This window comes from Dermacentor variabilis, chromosome 9, assembly GCF_050947875.1.
Source record: "Dermacentor variabilis isolate Ectoservices chromosome 9, ASM5094787v1, whole genome shotgun sequence".
NCBI classification, from domain to species: domain Eukaryota; kingdom Metazoa; phylum Arthropoda; class Arachnida; order Ixodida; family Ixodidae; genus Dermacentor; species Dermacentor variabilis.
Window position 1 is genome coordinate 88,788,976 of NC_134576.1, and position 22,286 is coordinate 88,811,261.

Genomic DNA, 22,286 nt, shown 5'->3' on the forward strand with positions numbered 1-22,286 from the left:
GCACGTTCGTTTCCATTTTTCTTATTAATTCAGCATATTTCAATTAAACAAAACAGTTTTTCCGATGATTTGGAAAATGGACATTGATAAGAATGGTCACTGTACCTATTTTGCGAAATTAACCACGGAGCTATGAGTCAGTATGTATGTGTGCGCATTTCTGTGTGCGAAGCCCCCAAATGAACTTAACCGGAGTGAGATGTCGGGCGATGTTCCGCTATGGACGTCATCACAGGTAATGTTCGTAAGAATAAAGCTCCCCACATCAGGGAAGTACAGCAGACATTAAGTATAGACCCATCGTAGACACTAGCCAGTCCTTTAAAGATTATCCAAATAAACTCCATTACAATGAACCCTTCTAGAGCAAGGAACTTTTGCAGATTTGAATCTATTTTTTGTGGGGACTCCAGCATCTATTGCTGGAGTCCCCAGCAATATTGCTGGGGACTCCAGCTAAATATTGAATGAGAATTCTCGCGTGGCTTTAGGTGTTCGCTTTCAGCTGACGCTACTATTGATGTATGTCCACTAAAAGTTTGCATAGATTTGTTAAATGTTCTTGTTACATGGATGCGCAGTGTTAAAAAAGGCGCGTCGACTCATAACTTAGTTCTAGTTTCGCTTTCAGTAAATGCACGTACCTAACCTTTTTTTGTCTAATATTTTTTACGTATGGTAGTGTTTACTAGCTAAACTACGTCAAAGTAATTTTGCTTACCTTTTGCTGTTTTGTTGCTGCAGTTTTGACCACACTTTTAGGTGAAAACTTTTCGAAGTGCTAAGATGAAGTTTTCAGGCCACTCTGAACTTCTACGTGCTCACGTTCAAACGCTTGGTCCCTGTAGTTTTTTCTGAACACAACAGTACAACAGCTACTAACTAGAGAAGTACAAGAAGTGTGTGAATTCCGAAACTGACAATAAACGCGCGCCATTTCTCCATAATGCGGACTTTATCGATCAACGTGGTTGTCCTTTGCGCCGGCAGGTGGCCAGTGGTCGCCTTCCAAAAATTCATGCAGCAGCGTCTATGACGTGAATTTCTGTCTTTGTGAGTAACCGATTTTTTTCTTTTTTTCCCGAATGTGCACGTTTTGCCCGAATTTCCCTGCATGTACAGCGCGTACAGTGCCTACTCGCGCCGGCACGAGAGATTCCGGTTCGTGTCCGGTGCTCGGACTATCGATTCCAGTTGAAAGCCGAGTCGGCGCCAATGCACGCTGACCACGTTAGGCCTAACGTTTATGGTGGCGGCAGCGTCGGCGGGAGTTGTTAATCTTGTTATACGTATTTTTTTTTTCTTTCACGCGGCGACGACTTGTTTTGTCGAGGTAGCAACAAACGGCGCGCACGAAAGTCTTTCTTCTACTCGCTAATGCTAACCTACCTTTCGAAAACTAAGGGGTTTACGCCGCGTCGTCGAATGATACGCGAGCTTCCGGCCGGCATCCGTTCATTGAACACGCCTGGCTTCTGGCCTACCGTGTGCTATGCGCGCTTGCGAATGCCGGTTCTTGCGCGCTAACCGCTACTCCGGAGTTTTTTGTTTATTTCTCCTTCTCATTCTAGATTAGCTTGGGTGGGGCCGCGGTATGAAGATGCAGGCGTGTTCGTATGTGCGATGTTCGCTGTTAATGAATGTTCCTTGGCGCGTTCGTACCTGAAATGACGCTGGCCTGCCCGTCCGGCGTTGAAGGTTGAGCCCCCCGCGCTTTATTCGATCACCCCTAGCCAGGTGCCTAAAGCGCATGCGCCGGTGCGGTGCCATTAGCCTTTCACGCTTTTTCGGGAAACGTTCGGGACCACGTTTGTTTTTCTGTACTTCCCGCCGTTCGGCTCGTGTTTTTTTTTTTTCTTTCTTTTTGTCCTGATCTCATTCGAAGCAGCGAAGCCAACCTCTTGTGCGGCTGCCTTGCAGATCTTGATCTCGTGTTTGTTGTAATGAAGTGTTTTTCTTGTGCTGTGCGATTTCACTGATGTATAACGTGTATCTTTTTTTTTTTTTGCTCTTCTAGTAACGCACATTGAGGGCGTCTTTTTGTAAGACATTTTTTTCTATATTCATTTCATTCTGTAACTTTTTAGGAACTTTTAATATTTTTGCCTACCAAAAGAGTCCTATTGCACAACTGCGGGTTCATCACTAAATTTTCCTTAGTCCAAATTTCAAATGAAGGTGAAAGCATCCTTTGTCATAACAGTTCAACATTTTATGTCTAGCCAACAGCGTCAGTTCAAATGGCTAGTGTGTTACTTTGGTAATGGCTTTACTTGCTAGCTCAATATTTCGGTCCATTGGTCATGAAGGTGAAATCAAAATTGCATTCGCTCTTTCCCGAAAAGGTAGCTTCTTTTGTGTTAGTGTTATAGCTTGCATCCAGATTCAGTAAGTCGGGTTGGAACACACATTGATTTGGCAACTGCATGGCCAAAGCTCTGTGATGTGTGAAATGAATTCCGTGTGGAAGAGGACTCACTGGGAGGCTTTGCTGAGGGAGAGTGCTTATTGGGCTGTCATGGTTGGCAAATTGTGCGAGGAGTGTCTCATGTTTGTTTGCTGGCACATTCAGCCTAGATGGACAGGCAGCGTCTTTTTCCCCCATTGCTGTTTGGGGCTGTTGAGTAACTTTGCCTTCCTTGTTGTGTGGTGCCACCATTTTCCAACATACTTCCATGCTGCCTGTCATGTCCTGTCGCTGAGTGTGCCAGTAAAGATGAACTTCAGAAATTTGTGCAAACAAACATAGCAGGAATTTCGGTACTGGCAGTCATGCAGGTTTCTGTAGCCATTAGCAAGGGAATGTTAGGAAGTACACCGTCAAGCAATATAAAATGGCACACCTTAATTGTCTTCAAGAGGCTGTAGTAGCTAAACACATATCGATATAAAAGCTTTCAGTGCAACTAAATTCTAAGTGAAAGAGCTACTTGGTGTTGGGCTGCTAAGCACGAGGTCACAGGATCGAATCCTGGCCACGGAGGTTGCATTTTGATGGGGACAAAATGCGAAGACACCTGTGTACATAGATTTAGGTGAACTTTAAAGGGACACTAAAGCGAAACAGTAGATCGGTTTATACTAATGAAGCATTGTTTGAGAACCCTGCAGGCAGTTATTTCAAAACAATAGTTTGATTATTAGATGAGAAAATGAAGGTCCAAGTATCAGTATTTGAATTTCGCGCCGAAACCCCAGCGCCGGTACGTCAGTGTGATGTCAGGGATTCCAAAGTATGTTTTCGCGTTTGGGCCACGTTGGCTGAATAAAGGTTCCCGAAACTTGCCATGTTTAATATTTGGTTCCTTTAGAACACATTATAGTCAATCTGTACCGCTATATATAATTAGGAGGCCCTAGAAGATGCCCTCAAAATCCAAGACGTCACAACCCCCAGGTTCGGGAACTTAAGTAGGCGTCGCCACCCGTATTTCGTTCTTGCGCTTTTTCTAGCTTGCCAAACGTCTTATCGTTGTAAGAGTGCTGTTTTTGGTGTTGTAGAACGGTAATTTGCTGATGCAGAACAAATCATTTTTCACTTTAGTGTCCCTTTAAAGAACCTCATGTGGTCCAAATTCCCGGAGTCCTCCACTACAGCGTGTTTCATAATCAGATCATGGTTCTGGAACAAACAACCCAATAATTAAGAGCTACTTACATGTTAACATCTGAGCTTCAGATCCACACTTTACGTTAATCATTGCTTAAAAAACTAGTTCTCTCCCACATTGCTCATGATTGTTAAGCATCAATTCAGCTTGACTGATGTCTAGCTAAGCAATGGGCACCTTGTGTTACCGCACCCCGAACTCCAAAGCCATGCACTCAAGTGTGCTCAGGCACAACGATATTAGGCAGGTGTGCCCGGGAGCACTGACACATCACTTAATGAGTGTTATGTCGCAACCGCTATTTCATTTCGCGGGCTTTGTAAACATAGCATCGCTGACAAGCTGCTGCAATTCTTGATAGACATTGCCGAGCTCAAGGGACTCCACACGCGGGGATGGAGGCAGCGATGGTGGTTCACGTTTGTGATGCAAGCTGATGTAATGCAAGTTTCAGAAAGTGTACACTGTAGGCTAATATGAAAGGAAATACCAGATTTGCATTTAATGCTGGTAATTGCTTGATTACCACTTTGAAAAAAAATTCATGTGGGATTCAACTTGAGGGATGTAGCAAATAGTGAGTTGAGGTCCTTTCTGACTTGCCACTGATCGAATCTTTGAACATCAAGCATCCCCATTTGTATTGGTGCGGGATGTACACTTGAGTAATTATGCATGTGTTGAATGCTGTCACATGCTTGGTGTTGTATTTGATACCCTGACATAGTGTATGTATGTAGACTTGTGGATACCATACTCCATTGCAGGCTATGTGGGCTATACAGACTTGGCAGGCTATGCTGCAGAAGCAGTATAGTAGTACAGTCATGGGTAATTCTCACTCCGTGCGTTTCTTGATCTGCGGCACTTACTATGGACCAATCAGTTGTGTCGTGATTTGTAGACGCAAGGTTACATAAGTGTGCACTGTTGTGCTTGCACTGTGCGGTGTAATATGTCATGCTTGGTTGCGAGTACTAGGGGTGCGTTGTGGCTGTTGGTTGCAGAAATGTGTCACAGGAATGGAACAGCTCAGACATTCACCGTATTTACAACCTTTATGAAGTGCTTCCAGGGGGCAGGTCTAAATGTACTTAAAATATCTCGGCAGAAACAACCTTGGGTTGATAGCTTTGTAAGCGATAGCTTGCGCATTAAAGGAGACATGCTGCAAATTTCAGTGACAAACATATCCCACTGCTGCCATGGTGGACCTTGTAGAAAAGGCAGTGTGTTGTGCTTTTGTTCAGCATTTTATTGTGTTTAATCGCACATGCTTAACCCTGTAGAGATGTGCCACAGTACGATGAGAGATGCTTAGTGAATTTTAGGGATGAACATGACCCGTAATTTCGCTTTTCATAGTCAGCTAAAAGATGTGTGCTCACTTTTTCTAATTCTTACTATGCAATGTGCCAAGCATCCTAAGCACTGGCTTGCATGGGTTTATTATACCTTGGGGGGGGGGAGCACATGTGGTCGTGGTTTAATAGTTTGAACTTATGTGGTGACGGTCCTCGATTCAAACCTGACCATTGTACATATTTATTCATTAATTTCAAGTGAGAGCTAGTGACATCTAGTGTGCCACTAAACGGCCAGAAACAAACCAAGAAGTGCGGAGAAGAGCGAAATAACGATATCACTTGAGAGCCAAAAGGCATTGCTATCTTTCTCTGTTATATAAATTTGAGTAAGTGCCTTTTGGATGTTAGTGCTATTGTCTACGGTATCATTGAAGACTCTACAGTAGCTCAACGACGTCCAGATTTTAAGTTTACGCCCGTCTCAAGACACGCGTTCAATGAATGACAGATGGTCTGGCGCAGGAGACGAAGCGTCAAACACAATAAAATCTTGTGTTGGGACCCTAACTTCCTTCAGCACTTCTCGATGCAGAATGTAGTAAATGTGTCTTTGTTGGTCAGATAACACTTCACTCTTGGCAACCACTTCAGCATGTCCGCCAACAAAGTGCAGTCATGCAGCCTTACTGTATTTCACGAGCAACCCCTTTCTTCCTCAGCTGCCCTAGTACGATAGCATTTAGTCACCTGAAAGCTTCGTGGCATTTGTCTCTGGGAGTGGCCTCCTCTTCAAGCTTCTAAAGCAAAGAAACTTGCACCTTTTACTGTTGCAATAGTGGACTTGAACTCACCATAGTTGATTTCTAGGGTGGACCGCAGTCACCACTAATGCCCATGTTTTCCAAGTCCCAGAAATGACCTGAGACTCGTGTGACTTCATTGTTACTTCCCTTGTGGGGTGTACAGCTATGTAGCACCCAAACCGCACACGTTGAGGGCATGTGTACTGCCGCTTTGCCTGTAGCACCTTGAAAGATCCAGACTCATCATAGCTTTCATGGCTACACGCGTCTCTTCGGATACTTAAACGCGAGATTCAGCCCTCAAGCTTGTGTTATCACAGCATCAACATCTCATGGCGTTTTTCACTGGTCGATTCGGAGCAGGATTTCTTGCTCCGCGGCAACGAATCCGAATTTCACTGGTCGATCTGGAGTGGGTTCGCGCGTTCCACTGGTCGTTTCGGATCAACTCGTTCCACACTGGATCGCTCTCACTTGCTCCGCTGCCGAGGCGTGGATTCGGGCGGAAACAGCTCGCGTCACTTCCGTCTTCAAGCGAAATCGGTACCCAGTTGGTACGCACAACATTGTGTTGCTTCGCAAAATGGCTGCGTTCGATGCTGCCGCAGCGCTCGCGTTTAGCGATGAGAGCTCGGACGACAGCGATTACGAAGTGATGCAGGTGCTGTACAAAGCCTTCTATGCACGTTGTCCATGCACAAGCCTTGCGGGCGCGACATGGAAATGGTGGACTATGCGACTGCCACAGTCAAATTACACACGGGGGACGGTGAGTTTGGTTGCCGTGGAAACGTACAGAACGGAAGTCGGGCATGGTTTTCGGAACCGGTTCGTGCGACATGTACGCAGACTTCCTGTGTGATCCGCCGCGGAGCGTTTTTGCGCTCCGCTGGCCGATTCAAATTTGTGAAACCCGAGCGCTCGCTCGAGGATTTCGGCGGCCGCTCCAGATTGAGCAGTGAAAAACGCAGTCAGTTTGCACTCATAAACTGTGGTTTGCACATTGGCATGGCTTATGAACAACAGCGTGGTGCATAATCCAAATCGCTGCATGAGATTGCATGTTGCATAGAAAGGCAGCGAAGGCAACTGTATGGTGTTCCATTTAATTTTAGAACATTTAACGTTGCCACACCTATAGAAATCAATCAGTTTGATCAAGTTATTCTATGCGTTGCTAAACATTTGGAATTATTCTCCCTGCAACATTGTGCACCATCTGAAGTGACAGCCGAGCGTTTTGTAAAATTTGTCCATTCTTGGTAGGCTGGGGAGTCTGAGAAAAATATAACTTTGACTGGAGGTATCGTCAAAAATAACCTGCAGTGCTTCTAGGACTGCAATTAAAAAAAAAAGCACCAAGTTTGCACTTTGGTCGACTCAACAACATAACTTTGAATTACCAGCAGCAGTGATGGCACAGAAGCTTCTCTTGAGTTGTCAATTTTACGGCCCAACATATTTAACGTCTTTTAACAATGTCTCGGACAACGGTAGATGCCCATGAGTGCGCAATATTTTATGAATTATTTGACTGTCGTCAAGTGCAACTTTATTTTCCCCATCGTGGATTGCTTTTAACCATCAGAACTTCAACAGACTATGTACAAATTATTACGAGGAATCCTTCCTGTCGTGTCGGGTTTTCACTCACAAAAGAGCACACAGTCGATTTCATATTGACATTCGATCGAAGCTTGACTGTCTAATTTCTTACATTTTGAACACTGCCTGCACAAATGCCCTTATTTATTACTGTGCAATGCTGTGCCACACTTCACATTACTGTGCAGCACTGTACAGGAACTGAGCAAAGCATGTGGAGGCTCCAGTGCCAGTTGAATGTTCACTAGATCACCTTGCTTGCAAAGAAAGGCTGATCGAATGCAGTAATCAAGTACGGGGAGGCTTCTGCGCGCTCCCTGACCCGACAGCCATGGCTTCGTGAGCATAAAAATTGCAGTAAAAAGAAACAGCTGCCTGCTGCAATGAGGCAAAACAATTAACAAAGCTACTGCTTTCACTCGGCAAGTGCATCACCATGGCTAGTATTGATGCCAATAACGCCGTAATTTTTTTGTGTGTGATCTGACTTACAAAAGAACCAGGAACCAGATTTATATTTCAGACTTTTTTTTACACTCGGTACTTCTATAAAAGTGCAAATTCCTTTATTTTCAAATACTGCAGCCCTATTCAGGGCTATTGCAGGAGTGGAGTACAACAAACACAAGAAACAGACAAAAAGGTAGAACATCTTTTAAAAAAGAAAGACTGTGAAGATATCACACAAATGCTTTTACAAAACCTGACAGTGCCAATTCATGAACAGAACTGAACAACTTGTTCCAGCATTCAACAACTCTCACAGAATCAGTTTCGTTAAATGTCGCACACTTTATAGGGGTTCCAGATGCATGAAGCGTGCTCTAATACAAGGCAAATAAGTGCTTTGTTTCAGCAGTTTATGGCTTTCTTTTTTTTTCTTGTCAATTTATATAACATTCTTCTTAAGTAACCTCTTTTAGTGCTTCAGATATAATGTGATCAATATGCTGTGACCACTGCATGTTGTGTGTGAAGATAATTCCAAGGTATTTATTTGTACACCTGTTCCTGAGGAACTGTTGTATTCTTGAATGTTACTGTGAAAAAAAAAAATGGCTGTTCATAAATGATACTACTATGGTTTTCTAAAAGTTAATGTGCATCTGCCAATCTGTACACAAGATGCAATATTTGGTGAAGGAATCCTGAAGTAAGGTGTGATGACTAGGAGAATAAATTATCCGGTATAGGACACAATAAAAACGGACTTTTAACTTAATATTGCTGGGAAGGTAATTTATAAATATTAAAAATAGCAAGGGTCCCAGAACAGAGCCCTGTGGAACACTTGATGTTACATTTGCAGCCGAGGACAAAGTGTAATGAAAGGAACCAAATTGAGAGCGAGAATTAAGAAAGCTAGCTATCCAGTTGGTCAGTCGAGGATTAAATATTACATTTAGTATACTTAGTAGCTTGTTATGTATAATGGTGTTGAAAACTTTAGAAAAGTACAAATAACACATCAGTTTGTTTGCCAATATCAAAATAGCTTGTAATGTCATGTGCAAATTCCACCAGTTGAGTTGTGCTGAAACTACGACTAAATCCATCTTGTTTGTGAGAGGCAAGGTTATTTGATGCATCTTTTATATGCTTGTGTATGATATATACCAGTAGTTTACCGGAATTGGGGGGGGGGGGGCAAATGATATAAAGCAACACGAGATTTATGGAGAGGCAGGACCTTGGCTAGCTTCAAGGACTGAGGGACGATGCCTAAAATCAAGTCAATCATTATTTGGCAGCCGTTTTTCACAAATGAAAAATGGCTGCCAAATAATGTGAACACCAGACAGAGTGGTGGACCAGAAAGCTGTTCAGAATTCTGTCAGGGTCAGTGCACTTTTTTGTGTCTAAATTGAGAATCAAGTTCAAGATGCTGTTTTTGTTGATTACCACATAGCTGTATAAAGAGCTCAGGATTAGTACTTGTGAGCAGTGGGAGAGAGTTGTCATGTGTGAACACTGATTGGATGTAGACATTAAAAACATTACCTATTTCAGTAGCGTCTGAAATAGCCGTGCCATCTGATATAAAGGAAACTGCAGCAGTTCTGGTTGGTGCCTACACGATGACAGCACTCAACATCTGGACACTCTATCTGAAGGTGCTCTGTTAGCATCTGGGGCACAGTATGCATTAATGAGTCAGTATTTTCATCGCAGGTTTCTGGTAAATCATGCAAAAAGATATTGTTCAAGCGTGAACTTTTTATAAATAATTGGATTTTGATGCAAGTTTAGTGACCAATTCCCTAAGTGAGGCAGTTTAAAGTTAAGCTTGTCACAAATTGTACTACAATCAACAGCAGCTGTAGAAAGTTTGAGCAAATATACACATTTCAGAAGTGAAATGAAAAGATTCTTTGACGTTGGCACTGTAACTTGCAATCTGTTTCTGACCAGCCAACAACTGTGTGAGAAGATTGGCCATCTCTGGAGGGGGGAACTAGTTGAGCAGTGACTGCTACTTGTAGCAATGGTATTAGCCTCGCTTGTCTTTGATATAATTGCTGAAGGCACCCCTCTAGATTCGTTGTTAAATTCAGCGTCACCATTCAAGAGAAGGCTATCGGAACAGTGCAAAATACAAAAGCAGCAAGCAACAAGGCTGTTCAGGCAGAACACCAGCATCAAAAAGTGGTCATCGGAACGATAGCTATAGGCATACTGGAATACCTGCATGAAAAATAGGCAGCAATTTAAGAAACAGTCCGGCGTCACTGCTGTTCTGCCCACAGAAGGAAGGGGCCGTTTCGAAGACCTTTATAGCATCTGGTCTAGACGTTGCTGACCGCAGGTTATCGGTGATTGGCCGAACGACGACATTAGTATGACACGATGGACACAGGAAGCCCCGTCAGGAAAGCCACGGGGCATGCCAGGGCTATCACCAACAGGAGTGACTCGGCAGTCCATAGGCACACTATTTAGAGCGTCCACATGTTGTAGAAAAGGCAGCATGGACGATAAGGCAGTACCGGTGCAGAAAAATTCATGGAAGCATCCGAAAAGCTGCGTCAAAAACAGGCAGCGACTTAGCAACATTCTGGTGTCGCTACTGTCCTGTCCACTGAAGGGCGGTGCCATTCTGAAGACCTTTATAGCCATATTCGCGGGTTGTATGTAGTTTAGGAGGATGTTCTGTCGGGCCTGATAGTGAGTGCTTGGCCCATTATGCTTGTTGGTGTGAGAGAGGAAGAGGCCTGTATTCACACTTCGTATTGGCAGTGGAGCCTTAGTGGGAGAGATGTTCCTCATCCAATGGCGGCGACTTTGTGTATTTGGCACATCAGTTGTGCCATAGTGCACTCGGCAAACTGAAACTTACCTTCTTGCATGTTATTAGCTAATTTGCTATGTTGCCTTTATCTATGCTTGTGACACAGCACGTTTGTCGCTCTGCTATTTTACTTGCTAGACGTCTCTAGGCCTACAACAAAACTGTTAAAATGGTCATCCTGCATACCCTGTGACCGTATTGCCATAAGTGTTGTGTGCCATGCTTTACTGCGTGGGAACGCACAGTACCGTCATATTTGAGCGTGCTGGCTGACTCACTATGGCTGCTTGGTTATCTTCCTTAAGAATTCTCACAATCGTGCACTGGTACTTGGAACCATTTTTTACGCACAGAAATAAAGTCGGGTAGGTAACCAATCAGAATTATCATTGTTAACTGCTACAAATTCTGCTCCAAATCGTCCTTTTTCCTGCTACAAAATGCTCTTGGCCATTCCCTCCACTGCGGATGCTTTCACTCTTACTACAGTATATAACTAGGTTCTTGTGCAAAACAGACGAGCACAAAAGGCACTTGTAGATGCGACAGTTCCTATCCTGTCTGTATGTACACTCCTATCAGTAGTCGTCTGTCGCAAAAAATGTTTTACCATTGTGCACCAGTTTAGCCCAGCAACGTGTTCCTCTCTGAAGGCAGTTTGCATGCTGCCATTCAATGGTGGAGCAGCTATGCCAAATTGTACCAAAGCCTACCTTTATGTCATCCTGCTCCGAAACTACATTTTAGCAGAAAATTGTGTCAAGCCTGCCCCAATTAATCTCCTTTCAGTGATGCTGTCTCAATAGTAAAACTAAAACCAAAACCTAGAGCGCTTCGGCAGCATCGTCATCCTGAAAGTCAATGGAGCGGTTGTAGCCATGGATATAGCTGATGCTGTCATTTCTGCATTAGCTGTCTTTGCACTTTTGTTGCATTTCTCTCCGGCGGATCTTCCAATGCACAGTCGTACAGTCTTTTTTGTCTGTGCTGTTCTGCAGTGCGGTATTTTTTTAATCTGAATGGCACCAAGCTGGCATCAAGGAAGAAGCCTCGGAAAATGTCTAGTCGCACATTGTTTAGCACAGTTAGTAATTGTGCCACTTTAAAACTATATTATAGTATTTGTACTTCTGAGTGGGAAACTACCTTTGCACCCCTGAGCAATCGAAAAAAAGCAGTTCCTGTATTTGTAATTTGTTCAGCTTTTACATGTTCCACAGCACAGTTACGCTGCAGAGATTGTGCAACTAGAAGAAACTTGTGGGCATTGCAGCTGTGACTTCCTTTTAATTGTGCACATCCTAGAATGGTCTTGTTTACATGTTCTAATTTCATAAACTTCTTTGTTCTTACTTGTTTTAATTGTGCTGAACGTGCAATGCCTGTTGCAAGCCGGAATCGCAGAAGCGGCGTTACAGCACAATGCATGCACGGGGAAGGCAATTCTGTTGAAACTTGATGAAACTAGTTTGGTGATTTCTAGCACCAGTGCCTCGCTGTGTGCAGAAAGCGGACTGCGGTATATTTATTGACTATTTCAGTTAAAATTTCTACCATATCTAGTGTACAGACATAGTCGGGACACTGCGCCTAATCATATTTTTGCCTGCACCTAATGGTTTTTCCACCGCTCTAAATTTGATGCTAAGAAACTGGATGTTTTCAATGGTGCACTGTTCTTAATGGCTGAATGCGAGTGATTGCATACTTGTTTATCGTAACGGTGCTTCACCAACACTTCTGTACAGTGCAAAGCAAGCATTTGATGCAATTATCTTTAAAATGACTGTTTGTTAAGGAACCTGCTGGGGTAGCTAAGTGGCAGCAGCATTGCACTGCCGAGATCAAGGTCATGTTTTCGATCCCGGCTGTGGCGGCCACATTTCCATTAGTGCAGGATGCAAGCATGCTTGTGTGCTTAGATTTAGGTGCACGTTAAAGAACCCCAGGTGGTCAAAATTAATCCAGAGTCCCCCCCCCCCCCCCACTACAGCGGGCTTTATAATCGGATTGCGATTCTGGCACGTGAAATTTGGGAATTTTTTTTTTAATGCTAGGCATTATTGTAGCGTGAACCACAGAAAACTCACAAATGCAGTCTCTTAACTTCATTCGAGTTTTGTTCCTTTTCCTTGACATGAAGATGTTTATTACTAGTACTCTAACGACAGCTGCATTTTCAGCAAGTTTCCAAATATTGGAGTGAGCTTTAAGTGTATGCCATGAAATAGTGGTGCCGTGGTAGCTGAGTCGGGGAGAACATCGCACAAGTAATGCAAAGATGCGGATTATGATCTTGGCTGTAGGCAGTTCTTTTTTTAATTTTTTGACCACTTTCATTTCCCTTTAATTACCATTTGTACATTTCAGTTAAAAACAGGTAATTTACCCAAAGCTTTTCTGTTTCATTGCCTGTTGGCTCCACCTGATTATGACAATGCAGAGAATGTGGTTTCATCTTTTACGCCATACTATTGCATTCACAACAAGGAAGCTAGATTACTAGGAATGTAATGGTGTAAATATCTAATTTTTCATATGTAGTAGGCAACACTGTGGGTTGCCTACTGCATATGCCTATAGAAGTCGTCTGCAAGTTTTTCTCCACAGTTTTTGATGTACAGTGCTTTCTACAGAATAATTTCTTCATATATTACTGAATGCAAGTTTGGCACACTTTTGTGCACCTCTCTACTTTCAGGATGTGAAATATGTTCTGGTAGTGTGCACCGTGCCTGCTGGTCGCAGAAACACGTTGCCCTGCTCATTTGGTGGTAAACAGGATCAGATCCCCAATACCTTCCGTATATTAAATGTCATATTATCATACATAAAAGTTCGGGGTGTCTAGCGACCTGGAAAACCGGGAATTCTCAGGGATTTTGAATAGTCTGGAAAAACTCTGGGAAAACTCGGGGAGTTCGTGCTTCAATCAGGGAAAATTAGCGGTCATTTTATTGAAAGGGAATGGCTCGCCCTGCTGCTGGCTCGAGTAACAGAGAGGAATCGTAACGAATTGTCTAATCGTAACGAACGCATGTAGATACGCTGGCAGCCGTAGGCACCACTCTTAGCTGCTTCGGCGTTCGCTATTAAGGTTCTTGCAGTTCGGTGCCGTGTTTTCTATTGAAAGAATTTGCCGCTGTCAGTAATGGCACCGACTCCGCCCCTGAAATCCTCACGATTAGCTTCGAAGCTTAGAAAGCATGGCGCGTTGCATAATGCCGGTTCCCGAAAGGCTGCTTCGTGTCAGCACAGTGATCTTGCGCTTTGAAGCTTACGTGATCTGTTGCGGTGAAGCTTAACAAACGTGGGATGGGGCAATTGTCACGGGACACAGTACATATTCCATAATTATACACGCATGCACCCACCATCTCCTGTCGCAGTACGAGCACCAATATGCCTAATAAGTGTACTGGCAGGCCTTCAGAGCTTTTTCGGACGTGCCTGTGAGGGCTTGAGCCCTTAAGGGCAGTAAAAGACATGCATTCATTTTTTCGGACTGCCTGATTTGATTTTTCGGACGTTTTCATGGCCCTTGGGGAGTACGAAAAATAAGATGTTGACTGTATAACTGACCAAGAGGATGCTTCAAATGATCTGTGGGGTGAACGAGTGGCAGAAGGAGGACAGGAACGAATGACCATTGCATTGAGGAACGATCAGGAAAGGAACTGTGCCGCATTTTCTTTGAAGGAGCTTGAGCTTAAAAAGCAGAGTGTTGGCTGACGCAAAGATGCAGATGACCCTCATCCAAACCAAAATAAACTATTGAAAACAGCGAAGCCCAAAACTGAGGCATTGTGCGTGGGCTAGATTAATGTGAGGACAGTTGAGGTTGACTTTCCAACTGCTGAGAAAATCGCACTTGTGACAAAGTTTGGGCCTAATAGCAATGGTCTTGCTATCACTTGATAGAAATAGCTCATTTTCGAAAATGTTTGCTTCTGTAGGCATCTCTTTTTATTCGTATTTGAAAATGTTCTGACTATTTACAGTGGGCTTATCATCATTTATTATCATTTTTCTTTTTCGAATATATTTTGTTTGCTGTGCTACCTGTGCTATTCGCTACTTTCAGTTTTCTATTTTGAATAAAATAAACACTACTCCTTACTGTTCAGACTGGATTAAGTTGGTTTTTTAATATGCTTACTTGAGCGTGACAGCGTCGGGCGATGTGGTGTCAGCCTGTATTGACATTAAAATAAAGTTTTGTGTCGCTCAGGGGAAACCTGGAAAACTCAGGGAATTTGAAAATGTCAACTTGTTACACTGAAAAGTATGAGGCTTAATTTTACATTGTATTATGGGACTTGTGCCTATATGTTCCCTGTGTGACACAATATATTTTTTTATTGCAAACACTTGCAGTGAGAGAAGTTGTAAGAAACGGAGTATAGAGCTTGTGATTTTTTTAATTCCGTGTTGTGTTTTCAAATGCTTTGCCGTCTGCTAGTGTGACCAGTTGTACTAGGCCTCAACATTCTTTGTTAATGTGTGGCTCCACTAGAATGGCAGGACCAGCCTGTCAGCGAGTGTCAGTACATTGGGTTACTGACTACATTTCATGTGTTTGCATTTTAAAGCAGTGCTTGCATTAATTGTTCGTACGTTCCTCATGATTCAGCCTTGCACTAGAGAATAGGACATTAAGTTACTAGCTTGTCCTGTGAATCCTTTGTGACCATTTATTAGTGCTGTGCCAGTTTCACATGGACGTTTCACGTGGCACTGTAGTTGCCTCACAGCCTGCGTTGAAGGTTTCGCAGTGTATGCCTCTTTTCCCTGTATATGATAATTGCTATGCCACTATGACAGCCCACCTCTCCTGTGCCAACTTCTTTTTCTTGCAGTCTCTGTGTCCATCGCTTTTTGATGCTTTCACATGATGGCGGAGGACGGTACAAAGAAAGCACCTGATAACCAACCCCCTTCCTTCCCACCTTCTTTTGCTCTTTTGCAGCCAGTGTTTTTTTTACCCGTTTTTTTTTCTTCGTAATTTTTTTTGTTCTTTTTTTTCTCACTATTTTTTTACCGGCCTGGATCCATCGTCTTTAACCACCATCGGTGCTGCTCCTCGTTGCTGACGTTGGGGCCCTCCTGTTCTCCCGCTGGGTTTGTCAACTTCGCCACCCTGCTGACCACGTCACGCCGGCCACAGTGTTCACGGAGGAAGGGCTATTTTTTTTTTCTTCCCTTCAACACACCACTGGGGGTATTCAGGGCCAAGTGCACAGCCAGTGCTGTCTCGTGAGTTCTGGCAAGGCGGCTGAGTGCAGCAGACGAAACCGAACGGGAGCAGCGAGGGCCTGAACCAACGGGCACACTGGAACAAGACGAAATCATGGAAGGTGACGGGGGCAACAGCCAGACAAACCTTATCATCAACTACCTTCCCCAGGGCCTGACGGATGAAGAGTTCCGCAGCCTTTTCACCAGCATCGGTCCCATTAAGTCATCGAAGATTGTGCGCCACAAAGCAACAGGCTACAGCTACGGCTTCGGCTTTGTCGACTATCAGGGAGCCGGCGATGCAGCACGTGCGGTCGAGACACTGAACGGCCTGCAGCTGCAGAACAAGAAGATCAAGGTGGCATATGCGCGACCCGGCGGCGAGACCATCAAGCACGCCAATCTCTACATCCGTGGCATCCCCAAGCACTTCCCCCCTGAGCAAGCCGAGAAGTTGTTCGCGGACTTTGGTCGACTCATCCAGTTTCGGGTGCTCAAGGACGACGCAGGACAGAGCAACAAGGGGGTTGCCTTTGCACTGTACGACCTGCGCGAGAATGCAGAGGCTGCTATGTCGGCGCTGTCGGGTCAAACGCTTCCAGGTGCCACCGAGCCGCTCCTGATCAAGTTTGCCGAGGACAACTCCAAGAAGCTGCGACCTCCCGGAGGCCGTGGCCCCCAGGGTCAGCTGATTGGGCCCCCGGGTGCTGGCGGCGGAGGGCCCATGCGTGGCGCCCAGGGCCGCTACCGGTACAACCCACTGACGGGCTCCTACCAGTACCCAATGGGAGGCATGGCTCCGGCTCCAACTGCAGCCGACGCGGCTGGGCACGTGCTCTTCGTCTACAACATTGGGACCGATACGGACGAAAAGTCGCTCTGGCAACTCTTTGCCCAGTATGGCACGGTGACCAAGGTGAACATCATCCGTGACACAGCCACAGGCCTATCTAAGGGTTTTGGCTTCGTCACCATGGCCAACTACCAGGACTGTGTATGGGCCATTGAGGCCTTAAACGGGTTCCGCTATGCGGGCCGACCGCTGCAAGTCTCCTTCAAGCAGCCCAAGTAAAAGGGCTTGGGCTGGCCATGGTCGTCATCATGCAGTTGTGAGTAGCATCAACCACAGTGCTGCACTCAGTTGAAGCTTGAAATTGGTCTTACTGGTTTGGAAGTCTTCCAAGCTGTTTGCAGTACTTTGCTGCATGCTTCATGCAACTCAAGTTGAAGCACCATGTCCACGCTCCGCTGGTGACTGACAGTGTTAAGCGCCTCCTACATATTTTTTTTTTTCTTTTCTTATCCATTGTTGAATTGTTTTTCCGAGAACCGCTCTGGATTGGCTACACGCTGCCACATGTCGCCTGTGTGCTAAGAAGAATATGGCTGGCCGCCTCTAGGGACTGGTAGCGTTTTGGGGGATGGTGTTCAATGTGCACTTTTTTTTTTTTTTCGCTGCCTATGAATTCACTTATTGGACATCGTCTTGGCTTGTCTACCCCATCTTGTCTTGCTCAAGAAAAATTGTATTGGCAGCGGAGGGGACAGACAGCGCCCCGCTCTGGGGAGTGGCAGACATCGGGCAGTCATGACGTCCCCCGCTTTTTCTTTCTTTTGTTTTTCTATTGCTCTTTTATCAGTGTGCCTGTGTGTGTGTGTGTGTGTTCATATTTTTTTTTGCTTTCTCATGCGTGAGTGCCCTAAGTTAGCAAGGATTGTGAGATTTTTTTTTTTGTTTTATATAACTGAATTTTTGGGAAAATTTACTTTTTCTTTGTTTAGCTTTCCCTGGGTTCAGGCAGGCAGTAGCCTTCAATTTGCTGTGTCATTGTTGTTGCCATTCTCTTCGTTTTTTTTTTTCCCTATTGTTACTTTCACATCTGTTAGCATTGTTACAATCTTTGAAGACGAGTAGGCATTGAACATTGTAAGTGCACAAGCCACCTAGTGTGACTTGCGTAGATTCATTCTTTATATTTTTTTTCCCTTTCATGCCATTTACACAGTCAGCTTTATTTTATTCTCTTGATCAGAGGAGACATTTCTAATTGTCTGCATGAGAACGTATTATCAATGTATCCTGAATATAAGCGTCAGCTGAGTATGCTCCCCTGCCACCTTGTCCCCGGGCATTCGGGAAGATTATGAATAAAGGTCCCCTCAGCAGCTGGTTTCACTTATGCTCACTAAATATTGCTTGGTTTTCATATGTGTTTGTTTGGTCGTTGCATGTGTATGCACATGGGTTACTGCACACCCAGCACTGTTCGACCCACTTAGATGTTACATATCGCTCTTTACCCTTTGCCATTCCTAATGTTTTTTGGCAAGGTAGAAAGCGAGGCAAGTTGGAATGAATGCATTCTTTTTATCGGCGCAGAAGATGACAGCAACACGAAAGGAAAGGGCACAGAATAAGTGCTGTCTAACAACTGAAATTTATTAAAAACAATGCACGAAAGAAAAACGGCACCTGTGCGTCCATGCCATTAAGTGTCATGGAATAGATTGGCAAGCATTTGCATCTCGCAGTGTAGCAAAGAGAGAAGGTTCTAATAAGCAATCATGCAGCTTTTGTAGGCGAAAGGCTCCTACATGTTCATAAGCTTTTTCTCTGTGCTTGATCTTGGTTTGATCGAAGAAAGGCTTACAGCCATGTGCTTTACAATGTGTTGAGAGATGCAGTCTGTGTTGCCTTTGTCTTCTGTGCCGATTCAAAGTGCACACTAATGTTTTAATGTGCAAACGTATAGGACACCAGGAGCTGGTATGGCTGTTTCAGCGTGCAACAAGTGTTGAGACCATTTAGTAGGGATTATACAAGAATAACCACACTTTAAAACAGGTGGCATTGGCTTTACAATGCTTGTTTTAGCCTGATGCATCCACTCAGGCATACCCACGTTCTATTGTGTTTGAGCACATTCTGGTTGACATTGATTTCTTCTCAACATGGAAGCCAGGGTCACACACATTTTATAACGATCCACCTTATCTTTCATTATTGTAGCCCTTCATCATTGAGGCAGGCGAGACTTGGACGTTGCAGCTATCAGCCACTTAGCGCCAATTATGATGAAAAAAGAAAAGTAAATGACATGGGACGCTACAGAGTAAGTCAAGATGAGAGCTTAACTTTCTGGTTACAAATTGCAGTGTGTTCTGAAAGCTGCGTATGTTTGCTAGGCTGTGGATTGTGCTGCTGCTGCTAAAATTCCAGTGCTGTTTGCCCATGAAAGCAACGCGCTCTAGAGATGCTTATTGATATGTCATTTCTCTTCACTTAAAATTATTGTTCATCCAATAGGATTAGCTTTTAGATTTTATGTTTGGTACATTATACAAGATCCAGACTGGATAGTCCGAGAAAACCCTAGAAGACTTGCGGGTGGCATCTATGCGATTGTTTGGTACAGAATTGCCCCTGCTGTTTATGTAATGTGCCTAGACATTTGCATGAAGTTTTTACAGCTGTTACGTCCAATTTTTCGCTTTGTAGGATTTCGATAGCTTTGTATATTGGAATAAGGAAGGCCACTACATCTCCACATGCTGTGACCACTGTCATGTGATGGGGCTGAAAGAAGCCTGCGAGGTATGTACCAAGGCGCCGAGGGCAGTATACTTAAAGATTGTACTTAAGAGTACTTACCAGCTTCCAAATTTGACATGGCGTGGTCGGCTTCAAAGGCGATCCTGAACAAGGCACACAGTGAGAGAATTTGCTTGGCGAAAACAGACTTAGTGCTAAGAAAATACCAAGTAAAGCTCCGAATCGGGAGCATATCAGAGTTAAAAGCTAATTGTGTCCGCTAGTAATTGCTCGGCCGAGTCGGACTTTTGCTACCTCTGCGGTGGAGCCCACAAAGCTGATTGCTTAAACTGCCCTGCTAGAACTCGAGAAGTCCAAATAATGGAGGTTATGGACAAAAGGCGCTGCTCACGCCAAGAGGCAATTGCGGCGGTAAAAGAAAGAGCCCATGGTTATGCGAGTGTGACAGCATGAACCCAAGCTGTTGTTGATGGAAGCCTGTCAGAGGTAATCGCACAAGCTATTGAAAAGTCTATGCCTAACATTATGGAGCGCATAGTGGAAAGCGTCACGGAATGCTTCAATGGACTGGTGTCCTCAAAGTTAGAAAAGTTAGAAAAATTATTACCGAGTGTTACTGCCCTGCCATCATGCTGCGACATGAATGCTTGTTTAACCCACCCTCGGGAAAATGGGGCAATTGTATCTGCAACCCATATAGAGCAAGTCAGGCCTGTTCCATGTTCCTCGACCAAGGCAAGTAATAGCCCAGACAACCCTGATTATCAAGATACCGCAAACATTGAAATTGTCGTGAGGGCACATAAAAGGAGGTGTTCTCCCCTTGAGGCTTCCACTTCACACTCAGTAAATCCAAGAAAATCCTCCCTGAAGTCAACCCGAAAAGTAATATATTGGAGGAGGCTGTGGCCTCTGCGGTGGTAGATGGTAGATGAGGGTGTTGCAGTGGAACTGCAGATCAGTATTCGCTGCTTCTACTAACCTTCTCAAATTTCTCCCGATGTAATTTTACTGCAAGAAACCTGGTTATCCCCTGAAAAACAACTTTCTCTGCGCAATTTTAGGTCCTTTCGCCTAAATAGCCCATCTAGAGGTGGGGGACTGTTAATTATGGTCTCGAGAAAGTTTTGCCACAGGGCAAATATATCATTCCAGCTGATGTCTCCAGAATGTGAAATTCTAGCAGTAGAAATTACTCTCCCTGGCAGTAGGCCTTTCTCGATAGTCAATATATACTTTCCCTTGGGTGTGCAGGATACAAACCCACTAGACTCGGTTATGGCAAAATGCGGTAAAGATATAATTTTGGCAGGTGACTTAAACTCTCGTCGTGTTTCATGGGGATCCAGGACAGACCTGTGCGGAAAGCGTCTATGGGACTGGGCAATCAAAATAACTTTTCATGTCAAAATTCGGGATCAGTTACGTTTCTTTGCGGACAGTTTAGATCTGTGCTGGATCTTACGTTTTCAGGTCCAGGTATTCCCACAACCGCATGGGAAACGGTGAATGTCGGGACGACCAGCGATCATTTGCCTGTTGTGTTTGAAGTGGTAGGTCCGCAGTCCACCGTGGAGGCTCGCATCCACTCTTTTGTGGATTACCGTACATTTAAAAATTGCTTGCGGACCACTTTCAAATCAATGGAAAATTCTCCCTTGAAAGCTGAGGATATTTGCTCAATCATTGATACTTTGTGCAAAAGATCAGAGTTCCAGTTAAAGGCACGCAAAAACACTGCTTCTACAAATTGGTGGAATGACGATTGCTCGCGAGACTACAAGCGACGTAAGGCTGCATGGAAAGAACTCGTGGATAACCAATCTCCGAAAAACTGGAACAACTATAAATTTATTGCTGGAACATCTAAAAGAACAGTGTGTAAGGCAAAAGACAATTTCAATGTCCGAAATTTCGAATTCCTTTTAAAAGCAAATAATAAGCATGCATTATTTCGGTTTTTAAGGTCCCAAAAAATTATTCCACGCCCCTTGAACTGGGAGTCTGTAGTTTTAACCACAAGTGAAAAAGCTGACACTCTAAATGTAATCGCGCAAGGGTTAGAGACCCGCCTCCCGCTACCTCTCTTCCCTTCTCACGGATAGGGCACTTCAGAAGATTTCAGAGTGTTTTCCATGGCAGAATTGTCCCAAGCCGTTTCCTGTTTATCAACTGCAGCCCCAGGTCCCGATGGAGTCACTACCAAGATGATTAAGCTTCTCTTTGAAGTCGCTTCTAACAGCTTGTTAGATACCGTAAATTAATCAGTACAATATACATGGTTACCTCCTGTGTGGAGAATTGCGAAGGTGATTCCTCTGCTGAAAGACCAAACCAAAGGGTATGTCCTAGACAATATTCGGCCTATTTCTCTAACATCAAATTTCGTTATTAAACGCACGTATGGTCAAGTTTGTGACCACAAGAGAATTATTGAGCCCCTGCCGAATTGGATTTAGACCAGGGATGTCCATTTGGTGTGCACATATTGACCTAGAAAGCCGAATTCAGTTGGCTCGTTACCAAAAACAATATGCTGCCCTAGTCACATTAGACATGTCTAAAGCATACGATAGTGTGGAATACCCTTTGTTAATAAAGAGGATGCAGGATATTGGATTGCCAGACTACTTCGTGATGTGGACTGCAGAGTTCTTGCCATAGAGTTGGTTCTTGCAGGGCAGGGAGTTTTACTGTGCACAAAGCGGAATTTCATCGGGAAAATTCAGACAAACACGCGGGGTTCCTCAAGGCGCAGTTTTGTCCCCGCTGTTATTTAACATCCTACTCAGCCCCATTCCTTATCATCAAAATGTAAACACGTACGTTTACGCTGATATAGCGTTTTTTGCATCAGCAAGTGATAGTCACTGTACGAAT

The 22,286-nt window shown here is 44.2% G+C and overlaps 1 pseudogene; it reads left to right on the plus strand.

Annotated features, from left to right (window-relative positions):
- Positions 1-935: 935 nt before the first annotated feature.
- On the plus strand, positions 936-18,029 carry LOC142557098 (ELAV-like protein 1-B pseudogene; annotated as a pseudogene).
- The last annotated feature ends 4,257 nt before the right edge of the window (positions 18,030-22,286 follow it).